This window comes from Lichenostomus cassidix, unplaced genomic scaffold, assembly GCF_008360975.1.
Source record: "Lichenostomus cassidix isolate B80296 unplaced genomic scaffold, HeHo_3.0 unassigened_scaffold_chr26, whole genome shotgun sequence".
Taxonomy (NCBI): domain Eukaryota; kingdom Metazoa; phylum Chordata; class Aves; order Passeriformes; family Meliphagidae; genus Lichenostomus; species Lichenostomus cassidix.
The window spans coordinates 103,495-115,542 of record NW_028147268.1 but is presented as its reverse complement, the minus strand read 5'-3'; the positions used below and the strand labels follow the sequence as shown (position 1 = coordinate 115,542).

General features: G+C 45.3%; 1 non-coding gene across 1 annotated transcript; it reads left to right on the top strand.

Annotated features, from left to right (window-relative positions):
• The first annotated feature begins 4,922 nt into the window (after window positions 1–4,922).
• On the top strand, window positions 4,923–4,994 carry TRNAW-CCA (transfer RNA tryptophan (anticodon CCA)). The gene has a single exon. It is a non-coding gene; the product is annotated as a tRNA-Trp (tRNA).
• The last annotated feature ends 7,054 nt before the right edge of the window (window positions 4,995–12,048 follow it).

The window sequence follows — 12,048 nt, the reverse complement described above, 5'->3', positions numbered from 1 at the left end:
GGGGGGTCCTGGGGGGCTCAGGGGTTGAGCAGAAATATCCGGGGTGGTGCTGGGCAGGGGAAGGGGAGATGAGCGATCGGGGGCTGGGGGGAGCTGCTTCATCTGCTCATTTGTCCCACAGATTCTCATTCATCCCGCAGATTCTCTCATTCCGAGAATTCCCTCATTTGTCCCACAGATTCTCTCATTTGTCCCACAGATTCTCATTTATCCCGCAGATTGGCTCATTCCACAAATTCTCTAATTTATCCCGCAGATTCTCTCATCCCACAAATTCTCTCATTTGTCCCCCTGATTCTCTCATCCCGCAAATTCTCTCATCCCACAGATTCTCTAATTTATCCTCCAGATTCTCTCATCCCGCAGATTCTCTCATGTCCCACAGATTCTCATTTATCCCGCAGATTCTCTTATTTATCCTGCATATTCTCTCATTTGTCCCACAAATTCTCTCATTTGTCCTGCAAACTCTCTCATCCCGCACATTCTCTCATCCCGCAAATCCCCTCATTTGTCCCACAGATTCTCTCATCCCGCAAATTCTCTCATTTGTCCCACAGATTCTCTCATCCCGCAAATTCTCTCATTTATCCCGCACATTCTCTCATCCCGCAAATCCCCTCATTTGTCCCGCAGATTCTCTCATCCCGCACATTCCCTCATTTCCTCTCCCCTCCCTCTCCCCAGGGAGGATCCGAAGCTCGGGAATGACCTCGCCCAGGATGTCCCCGAGGTGCTGCAGCCACCCTGCCCGGACACCTCGCCCAGCCTGCGTCCCTCTGGGACCGAGAATTCCCACCCACGCTGCCCTCGCTCCGGCAATTCCCAGCAGGCAGAGCTGGAAATATTCCAGAAATGTGGTGCTGGTGATGCTCTTGGATTTCCCCACCATCCCACCCGACCTGCGGATTTAGGGCTGAAGGCTTTTCCAGCAGCTACTTTCTCGAGCAGAGCTGTGTCCCTGCCAGCCGAGTCCTCCAGTGATGGATTTTCAGTGGGGGAAAAAAAAAAAGGATTTTTTTTCTCCTCTTTTTCCAGTGGCAGCGTTTGGGGAGCTCCTGGCACTGCCCAGTCCCTGCCTGGCTCCTTCCCTCTCCCCCACGCTGGCACAACCCCTGGCATTTTAATTATTTTTATTTTTATTTTTATAAACTTGGGATTTGCTCGTGGTTCAGGAATTCCTCCTCCCCTCCAGCCTTTGGATCTTCCACTCCTCCCCTGCGGAACCAGCTGGAGCTGAGCGATGCTGGAGCAGATAAATCCCGCCGAGAGCGATGAGCTGCACTTCTCCAGCCGGTGGTTTTCCGAGCGCTTTTCCAAGGATTTTTCCTCCTCTGGAGAGGGAGCCGAGCGGTGAACCCGAAGATGAAGCTGCAGAGCAACGTCCTGGCTGCTGGTTTTCCTTGGGGAAGGGGTGCAGGAATTTGTGAGGTTGTTGGTTCTCTCCATCGCGGATCCTTCTCCAGAATTCCAGCTGGAATTCTGCAAATCCCAGAGTTTGGGGAGAAATCCTCGAGCCGTGCTCCCCAAAGATGAGTTTGTTCCCACCAGCAATAATCTTTTTTTTAATCCCATCACGCCGAGGAAAGCAACTTTCCATCCCGGAGCACCTTCCTAAAGCTTCTGCTGGAGATGGGAAAAGGCAGAAAATTCCCAAGAAAGACATTCTACAACAGGACAGAATTCCACCCAGGAATCATCACCTCCGCCTGGAGCATTGGACTCACACTGGGATTCAATTCCTGCATCCTGGCTGGCAGCCAAGAGGAAAAAAAAAAACCCCAAAAAATTTAAATTAAATCTTTTTTTTCTAATTTTTAATCATTTTTTCCCCAGAAATCACCTGGTCAAAATCACCGTTCTCCCGCCCTGGGCAGGATTTTCTTCCAGCTGCTCCCAGTCTTCCTCCAGCCCTAAATTTGGCTGCCAAAACCACGGCGTTTTCCCAAATGTTATCCCAAGGACGAAGCCCAGGCAGCTCCAGGTGGGCGCAGGGAAGCTCACGTTGCTGTGGGGAAATGCTGACTTTGTCCTGTTCCTATTTTTGCACATCGGCAGAGCCTCCCCAATCCAGGGTTTGCATCCTTGGCGAGGACTTTTGGGATCAGCTCTGGGCCAAAAAAAAAATCCCGGGAAGTTGGTGGAACTCAGAGTAAAGTTTTCCTGAATGTAATTTTATTTTTGCACAAGGGTTTTGTGGCGACCACAAGAGGGATTCCATTAAGGAATTAAAGAATTTGGGGTTAATCTCTGCTCTGGAGTTCATCACGAGTGCGAAGATCAGGCTGGAATTCCAGCCTGGTTTAATTCCAGGATAAATCCAGATGGACAGCCTGACCCTGAGAAATGTGGGAAAATATTCCTTATAGACAAGCGGGCTCGGGCTGGACCTCCACACTCTGATTTCTTCCGTTTCTCCAGGTTTTTTCCTATGCAAAACCACACAAAAAACCAGCAAAAACAAAGCCAGGCTCGCAGCAGGTCCTGACTCGACAAAGCCCTATTTAAACCCAAGGTTTGCTTTGGGATTTCGCTCCACCCCATCGATTTTCCTGATTGTCACCTTTGTCGATCCCCGGCGAAGAGGGAAAGGCGCAGAGCCATCCTCGCAGTGCTGCCTGACACGGATCAAAGCGTTAAATCGCTTTTTATTGTGCTTTTCTCCCGGATTTCATAGGGAAGGGACCTCCCCGGAGATGTTCCTAGGGAGTGTTTCGACCCCAGGAGCCATAGGAATCCATACTGGACTTTATTTCTTTTTTTTTCTTATGAAAAAATGGAAAAATAAAAATAAACTTGTGGCATTTTGTACATAAGCACAGCCGTCTTCCACGCACAGAGCAGAGCGCTTCCTGTAGGAATTCCTATGCCAGAGGAATAAATAAATAAATAAAATAAAATAAAGAAAATAAATAAATAAAATATTTATGATAATTTTCGGAGTGTGGGTTTTATGGTCGTTTGGGGTTTTGCTCCCTCATTTTTTCGGCTGGTTTTTCGAAACACCTCAAAACGCACCTTCCAAAAAAGCCCTGAAATGCAAATTCCCGATGTTTGGAAAGGGGATGGATGTGGGAAAGAGCACAGTGGGTTTTAAGGCATAAACCAGCACAAAAACACCTGGAATGCCAGGAAAACTACCAGCCAAAGGCTTTGGAAAAAGATGGAAAAACCACATTTATTTATTTGGTATTTATTATAAATTTTAATTCTAATAACATTGTATTATTATTAATGATATTTAATGTTGTTTCTTTATGTATTTATTTTGTTTATTTATGTATTTATTTTGTTTATTTATTTATTTAGCTTGTTTATTTAATTATCTAGCAATTATTGGGCTCCATCCTAATGAACACCGCTGGGATTCAGGGGAAAAGGAGGATTTTCCTGCAGGATTTCCTTCCACCACCTGCAGTGATCCCCATTCCCGGCAGGAAATTCCCCCTTTTCCATGGGGAAACCTCCCTGCCCTCCTCGGGGAGACATCCAGGAGCATCCCAGGAATGGATAGATCCCGATTTTCCCGATTTTCCAAGGTTATCCCATAAATTATGGATGCGCAGCACGGCTGCGGTTTGCTCCGAGACTCCCCTATCGATCCGCTGGATATTCCCCAGGGAAAAGCTCCTGAGAAAATGAGTTTTTCCCAGTCCCACCCAGCGTGGGAGCTGCTGGGATAAATGGGATTTATGGGATTTAGGGTTTGTTCTGGGGGGAAAGGTGGAGTTCCCAATCCTCTTCCCACTTTTTCCCATAGGGAGAATCCTGTAGAGCCAAGAGAAGGTGTTGTGCTAAATTCTAGTGTAAATCCAGCGCTTGGAATGAGCTTTTCCCAGTCCCATCCAGCGTGGGAGCTGCTGGGATAAATGGGATTTATGGGATTTATGGGATTTGTGGGATTTGGGGTTTGTTCTGCGGGGAAAGGTGGAGTTCCCAATCCTAATCCCACTTTTTCCCATGGGAAAATCCTGCAGAACCACACAGAAAAGGTGCTGTGCCAAATTCTAGTGCAAATCCAGGAATATTTATATCCAGGAATATCCAGCAGCTGCTGGATTCCCAAAATCCCTGGGATATGAGCAAGGTGACACTCATAGGGACAGCCGGTGACACTCATAGGGACAGCCAGAGGTGTATGAAATCCCACAGAATTCCAGTTCGGTTTGGGTGGGAAGTGACCTTAAAAATCACCTTAAAAATCATCTCATTCCCACTCCTTTCACATCCACACCTTCCGCTGTCCCAGGTGGCTCCAAGCCCTGTCCAACCTGGCCTTGGACATTTCCAGGGATGGGAATTTCTCCGCCAGACCCTCACCACCCTCCCAGGGAAGAATTCCTCCCCGATTTCCCATCTAAATCTCCCTTTTTTAGTCTAAAGCAGCTCCCCTTATCCTATCCCTCCATGCCCACGTCAAAAGTCCCTCTCCAGGTCGCTCGCAGACGTTTTATTGGCAGAAACACACGGAAAAAATGAGAAAAAGGAGATTATAACGCCTCCCTGAGGCTGAGAACAACCCCGGCTCATCTCTCCCCTCACGGCCCCTTTAAATCCGCCGGGGCGGCACAGACCATCGCGGGGCAGGGGGGAATTCCTCCTCCCCGCCGCTTGAGCACATAGCCAGCAGGGCCGCGCCACCCCTCTGCGATGGTACCGCCCACACGCGCGCGGATGGAGGGGGCGTGGCCATTGTGGCGGGCGGGAAGCTCAGATCCCCTCAGGGCGGGGCGGGGTTGGGAGGCATGGCCGCTGCTCCGGGACCATCCCGGTGGAACCGGAGCTGCCAAAAACCGGGAGATTCCCGGCGTGCGGAGCTTCCCGGCGTGCGGAGAATCCCGGGCGGGCCAGGCCGTGCTGTAGGGCTTAACACAGGGCCGGCGCGCAGGCTCTTGCAGCAAGGGCGGAGGCGGCGCTGCCGGGACCTCGTGGCGCAACGGTAGCGCGTCTGACTCCAGATCAGAAGGCTGCGTGTTCGAATCACGTCGGGGTCACGGCGCCCCTCGGGGCTGCCTTTTTCACCAGGATTTTTCCCTGGATTTTTCACCTCATCCCGGGATATCCGCGGGGCTTTCGGGCTGGGGGAGAGTAGATCTGGGGGGGAACGGAGCTGCCGGGGTTTGCTGAACCCTCTGCTGTGGTTTTTGCCCCGTGAGCATCCCTCCGCAGTGGGATAACAGTGAAGCAGGGTTGGGTGTGATTTTGGGAAGAAATCCTTCCCGAATGTTGAATGTTAAACATTAAAAAGTCATGTTGGAGGTAAATATGGATTGTGGAGGGATCTCCTGGATCTGTGCCCAGGGAAGAGAGGTCCCTGAAGAAGAGGAATCACCGCCTTTTCCTGGGCTAATCCCGAGGTTTCCTTGGGAATTCCAATGGGAAATCCTGAGAAATTCCATCTGAATATTTGTGGGATCACTTGCCACCTTTTCCTGGGTTCCGAGTTCCTGGGAATTCCAAGGGAAATCTGAAATTCCTGGAATATTTGTGGGATCACTTTCCACCTTTTCCTGGGCTAATCCCGAGGTTTCCTTGGGAATTCCAATGGAAAAATGCTGAAAAAAATCCATAGGAATGTTTGTGGGATCACTTTCCACCTTTTCCTGGGTTGCTCCTGAGGTTTCCTGGGGAATTCCAACGGGAAATCCTGAGAAATTCCATGGGGATATTTCTGGGATCACCCACCGGCTTTTCCTGCACTGCTCCCGAGGTTTCCTTGGGAATTCCGGTAGGGAATTCTGAGAAATGAAGCACTGGGGTTGATTTTGGGAATGTTTTGTTTCCCCCCTGCCCTGGTGAGGATGGGAAATATCAAAATCAGGGAGCAGCAGCTGTTGGATCCAACCAGAGTCAATATTCCCCTTGGAATATTCCCAAAATATTCCCCAGGAATGCTTCCTTTGGGCTGGAATATCCATGGAAATGTGCTGCTGGGAATAACCCTTTGTTATTCTGATTTTTGGGTTTTTGGGAGGTTTGATTTGGCTTTTGCTGGGTTTGGGATGCCAAATCAGCAATCTGCCTTTGGGATTAAGGAGTTTTGCGGTCTGTCTCTATGTTTTTAATGATTATAAATAAATAAAAATTGTAATTTAATTAATATTTGCTTCTTTTGGGGTTGGCACCCCCGCAAATATCGGCTCTGGCAGGGAGTTGGGTGGGAAGGGAATAAAATCTCTGGATGAGGAGATAAAGGAACTGGAATAAAGGGAATGAAGTATTGTGGAGGTCTGAGAATATCCTGGGGGAAAAAAAATTTTAAAAAATCAGAGTTGAAAGGGATTTTTCACTTTTCGACTCGAGTGGAACATTCAGTTTTTCATCTCCACAAGCCTTTTAGGGATTTCCGAGTCCCTAAAAGCTGCTTTGCCCCACCTTTGCTTTCTGGGGTGGCTTTGAAGTTCCCTTCAAAAGCCCAATTTCCCTGGTTTATTCTGATTTTGGGATGAATCCCCGGCTTTGTGGGAGCGATTAGCTCGGCGTGGGGGATTCCTGGGGGGAAAAAAATCCCGAATGCTGAGCGGTTTGGACATGTTTGGGGGAGAACAGGGAGGTGACAGCTGTGCTGGGGATTAATCTGGGAGCAGAGCAGCTGCACAGCAAAGCTGCTGGGTGGGGAGAGGAAATGATGTAGAGGAAAAGGGGATTTGTGGGTTTGTAGGCAATGTGTTAAAAAAATATGTTTATTTTTAGATGGAAATATAAATATCTAGTGTATTTATATATATAGTACAGAATTATGTAGTGTGTATATATATGTATATTAAAATATATTGTGTATTTATATATATATAATATAAATTATATATATAAATACACAATATATTTTTATATATATAATATAGTATAGTATAGTGTGTCTATATATAATTATATTGTGTATTTATATATATTATATAAATTACATATATAAATAATATATTTTATCTATATATATGAGCTATATAGTATATATAGTATACCTATATTTATATATAAATATATAAATATATAGATATAAATATATAGATATAAATATATATGCCTCCTATAAATAGATAGGGATATTTAATAATACATATAGTTACATATATGAAATATATATAGTGTTATAAATATATAGTTATATATATATATTTATCTATATGCAAATATATATAGTTATCTATATGAAAATATATATACGAAAATATATATAACTTTATATATGTATTTCATATATATAATATATTTATATATAAGTTTATATATATTTTGTATATAGACACAGCTATATTTATATACTATATATGATATAATTTATATTATATGTTATATAGTATATAGTATATATTTAATATATTTTTATGGATATATTTTTTAATATATACATAAAAAAAAATATATATATATGTAGGTGTGAGTATTTCACAGATTCCACAGGATTTGAGGAGCACATCCCTGGTGGAGGTGACACTTCCCACGGTGGCATTTCCGGATGGGGTGACAGCACAGGAAATATTTGAGCTGATTCCTTTTCCATGCTGTTTTCCCTCATTTTTCCCCTCATTCCTCACTCTTTTCCCAGTTTCCCGGATTTTCTCAGTTCCCCTGGGATTCCTGCAGGATTAACATCCCAAATTCTCACCCTCCTCCTCCAGCCTCGCACCAAAACATCCCCGTCTGCTCCGAGCAGAGCAGAACTGGGACACCCCGGGGTGGGATTTTGGGAATCTGCCGGCGGGATTTTGGGAATCTGCCGGCGGGATTTTGGGAATCTGCCGCTGGGATTTTGGGAATCTGCCGCTGGGATTTTGGGAATCTGCCGGCGGGATTTTGGGAATCTGCCTCCCCCGCAGCCCTGATTTAGGCACTGAAATTCCAGAGCTGTCAGCCGAGAGCGGAGCTTGGCACACGCAGGGACAGCAGGGACAGGGAGGTGGGAGGGACAGAGCGGCTGGGACATGGCCTTGTTCCCAAAATCCCGTGTCCTTGTTCCCAAAAACCTGTGGAGTTCCTGTTCCCAAAAAACTGAGTCCCTCTTCCCAAAATCCTGGGTCCCTGTTCCTAAAATCCTGTGTCCCTCTCCCCAAAAACCTGTGTCCCTGTTCCCAAAAACCGAGTCCCTGTTCCCAAAAAACTGAGTCCCTGTTCCCAAAGTCCTGTGTCCCTGTTCCCAAAATCCTATGTTCCCAAATCCCAAAGAACCCTATTCACAAGAACGTGTGTCCCTGTTCCCAAAATCCTGAGTCCCTGTTCCCAAAATCCCGTGTCCCTGTTTGTTCCCAAAAACCTGAGTCCCTCTTCCCAAAATCCTGTGTCCTTGTTCCCAAAATCCTGTGTCCCTGTTCCCAAAAACCTGTGTACCTGTTCCCAAAATCCCGTGTCCTTGTTCCCAAAATCCTGAGTCCCTGTTCCCAAAAAACCTGTGTACCTGTTCCCAAATACCTGAAACCCTCTTCCCAAAATCCTGAGTTCCTGTGCCCAAAAAACTGAGTCCCTGTTCCCAAAATCCTGTGTCCTTGTTCCCAAAATCCTGAGTCCCTGTTCCCAAAAAACCTGTGTCCCTGATCCCAAAATCCTGTGTCCCTGTTTGTTCCCAAAATCCTATGTTCCCAAATCCCAAAGAACCCAATTCACAAGAACCTGTGTCCCTGTTCCCAAAATCCTGAGTCCCTGTTCCCAAAATCCCGTGTCCCTGTTTGTTCCCAAAAACCTGAGTCCCTCTTCCCAAAATCCTGTGTCCTTGTTCCCAAAATCCTGTGTCCCTGTTCCCAAAAACCTGTGTTCCTGTTCCCAAAATCCCGTGTCCTTGTTCCCAAAATCCTGAGTCCCTCTTCCCAAAATCCTGTGTCCCTGTACCCAAAAACCTGAGTCCCTGTTCCCAAAAATCCCGTGTCCCTGTTTGTTCCCAAAATACTGAGTCCCTGTTCCCAAAATCCTGTGTCTCTGTTCCCAAAATCCTGTGGCCTTGTTCCCAAATCCTGTGTCCTTGTTCCCAAAATCCCGTGTCCCTGTTTGTTCCCAAAAACCTGAGTCCCTCTTCCCAAAATCCTGTGTCCCTGTTCCCAAAATCCTGTGTCCCCGTTCCCAAAAACCCTTCTGGGATCCATGGAAAACAAGGTTTGGTGGGACTGGGAGAATCCTGAGGGAGCTGGGAAAGGAGCTCAGCCTGGAGCAAAGGGGATCAGGGGGACCTTGTGGCTCTGCAAACTCCCTGACGGGAGGGATTTGGGATCTGATCCCAGGGCACAGGGACAGCAGGAGAGGGAACAGCCTCAGGCTGGGCCAGGGCAGGCTCAGGTTGGACAGCAGCAGGAATTTCCTCATGGAAAGGGTGGGCAGGGATTGGAGCTGCCCAGGGAGGTTTGGAGTGCTCAGCCCTGCAGGTGTCACCTGGATGTGGCACTCAGGGTGGGGACAAGGTGGGGATCAGGGACAGCTCGGACTCGATGATCCCAGAGGGATTTTCCAGCCTAAATCCTGGGTTTTTGGGATCTCACCTGCACCCTGGGCATCACTAAACTCTCCCCAAACATCCATGATGTTTGAAAACTTCCTCAAATTTTGGCTCCATCACTTCCATCCCAATATTTCCACCCATTTCCATGATTTTTTCCCCCCTGATATCTCATCTAAACCCCGAATTGTTTCAGATCAACACCTTCAATACATAAACTCAACCTCGGGGATGTTGAAAATAAACAGGAAAATCCCGAGGGATGCAGGAATTTCTTTATGGAAACCCTCAGAACAAATGAGAGTCCCCAGAATTGTTTTTTTCAAGCTGGGTTTGGTTTTGTTTTTCCCTTTTAAAGCTTCAACATTTAACCCCCAAAGGGAAGAAAAAACCCATTTCTGTGCAATTTGAACGGCAAATTTTGAGTTTGTCAGGAGTTTGTTCTCCCAACTCTATAAAAATGTTCTTTTTTCATGGAAAATCAGAATTCTACACTGATTTTTTTTTCCCTCTTCTCTCTGCCTGGGCTGTCAATGATTAACCATAGCTGGGCTTGGAGCAAAGTCCCTCTTCCCTCACTCAGCTTTTCCTGGAGCCAAACAGGGTCTGGGATAAATCCAGGGCAATTTGTGGGGTTTCTGGGATTATTTATGGCCTGGAAGGGGGATGTAGGTGGTGATCCCAAAAAAACCTGCTTCATTCAGCATCCTGGGAATGTGGGATCAGCTCCTCCCATCCCTGGGAACAGCATTTTTTCCCAGTTGGACACAAACTCCAACTTCTCTTGGGTTTATAACAGAAAAATCCTCATTTTTCCTCATTTTTAAAAAATCCTTTTTATTATAAAAACCCCTAAAATCCCCAAATCTGAGCTGCTTCTTGCTCAGTCACCACCCCACGGCCTGAAGCTGATTTGGGATGGTTTTGGGGTATTTTTCCCTTTTTTTTCCCTGTTTTTTCCCTGGAACTCTGTCTCACCGCATTTATCAAGTCGACAAGCACAGCTGGTGGATTTCTCCCCTCGGGGGGGGAAAAATCTGATGGAAAAATCCCAAATCCTGAGCTCCTGCCTGCACGGATTAAGGGAACTCCGTGCCCTGCAGGGAGGAGAATTCCTTAATTAACTCCTTAATTAAGAGTCAGCTTGAGAAATCTCCTGGTGAAACAAAAGATTTCCTGCATTTCTCCCCTTTTCTGGCACAATAAAATCCCTGGGAAGATCTTATTTCCCCTTTTATTTCCCTTTAAATCGCAGAGAAATGTTTTTTCTCTTTTAAATCTTGAAGCATTTCGTGCTTTGAAAGGGAAAAAACCCAAACCCAGCTTGAAAACAAATCAACACACTCATTATTTTTTAAAAAAATCCCATTTTCCTTTGTTTCCAAAGCTGATTTTTCCCTTTTTTTCCCTATTTTCCTTCCTCCTGCAGCTCATCCCAGCCGGGAATATTTGGGAAGGATGGATTTGAGGTGCTGCAGGTGAGAAAAAAGGGAATTAAACCCTCCCTGCTGGGCTCCTGCAGGAATTCCTGCTGTTCCCATGGAAACAGATGTGGAATTGCAGGGAACTTCTCCAGATTTTCAGGACTATTATTAATTTTTTCCCCCTTTTTTTTAACAGCAAAACCTCCATTATCATTCCCAAGCAGGCTGGGGGGAATTTTTTTTTTTTAAATCTGATTTTTTTTGAGGCACCAAGGTGGAGTGGGAATCCAGCATTCCCAGAAAAACTGGGATTTTCCAGCCGTTGGGAAGCTCGGAACATCTGGGCTTTGTGGCAGGAGTTGAAATTCCCCATTTTTCCCTGATTTTACCCCATTTTTTCTGGTTTTCCTCAGGTGATTTTCATGGAAGGTGAGGTTCCCTCCCTCCCTCCCTCCCTCCCTCCATCCATCCATCCATCCATCCATGGAATTTTGTTGGCCAGGAAAAAAGGGGTTTTTTTGATTTTTGTTGGTTTTAATCTTAATTTGATGCTCGTTAAGATGAAGGAATATTTGGTTTAATGAGATTTTAGTCTCAGATGTGAGTGAGGTGAGGAAAATCCCATTCCTGCTCCTTATTTTATCCCAATCCATCCCGTTTTTCCAGACTTTGGGAATTCCACACTCAGCCAAGGGAACCCAAGAGTAACCAAAATGGGCAGAGAAAAACCAGGAAAGGGGAAAAGGGAGGGAGACGAAGAATGAGAATAAGAATAGAAATAAGAATAAGAATAGGAATAGAAGAAGAAGAAGAAGAAGAAGAAGAAGAAGAAGAGGAATAGGAGTAAGAATAAGAATAAGAATAAGAATAAGAATAAGAATAAGAATAAGAATAAGAATAAGAATAGAATAAGAATAAGAATAGAATAAGAAAAAGAATAAGAATAAGGGTAAGAATAGGATTAAGAATAAAAATAGGAATAAGAATAGGAATAGGAATAAGAATAAGAATAAGAATAAGAATAGAAGAATAAGAATAAGAATAGAATAAGAATAAGAATAGAAGAATAAGAATAAGAATAAGAATAAGGGTAAGAATAGGAATAAGAATAAAAATAGGAATAAGAATAAGAATAAGAATAAGAATAAGAATAAGAATAGAATAAGAAAAAGAATAAGAATAAGGGTAAGAATAGGAATAAGAATA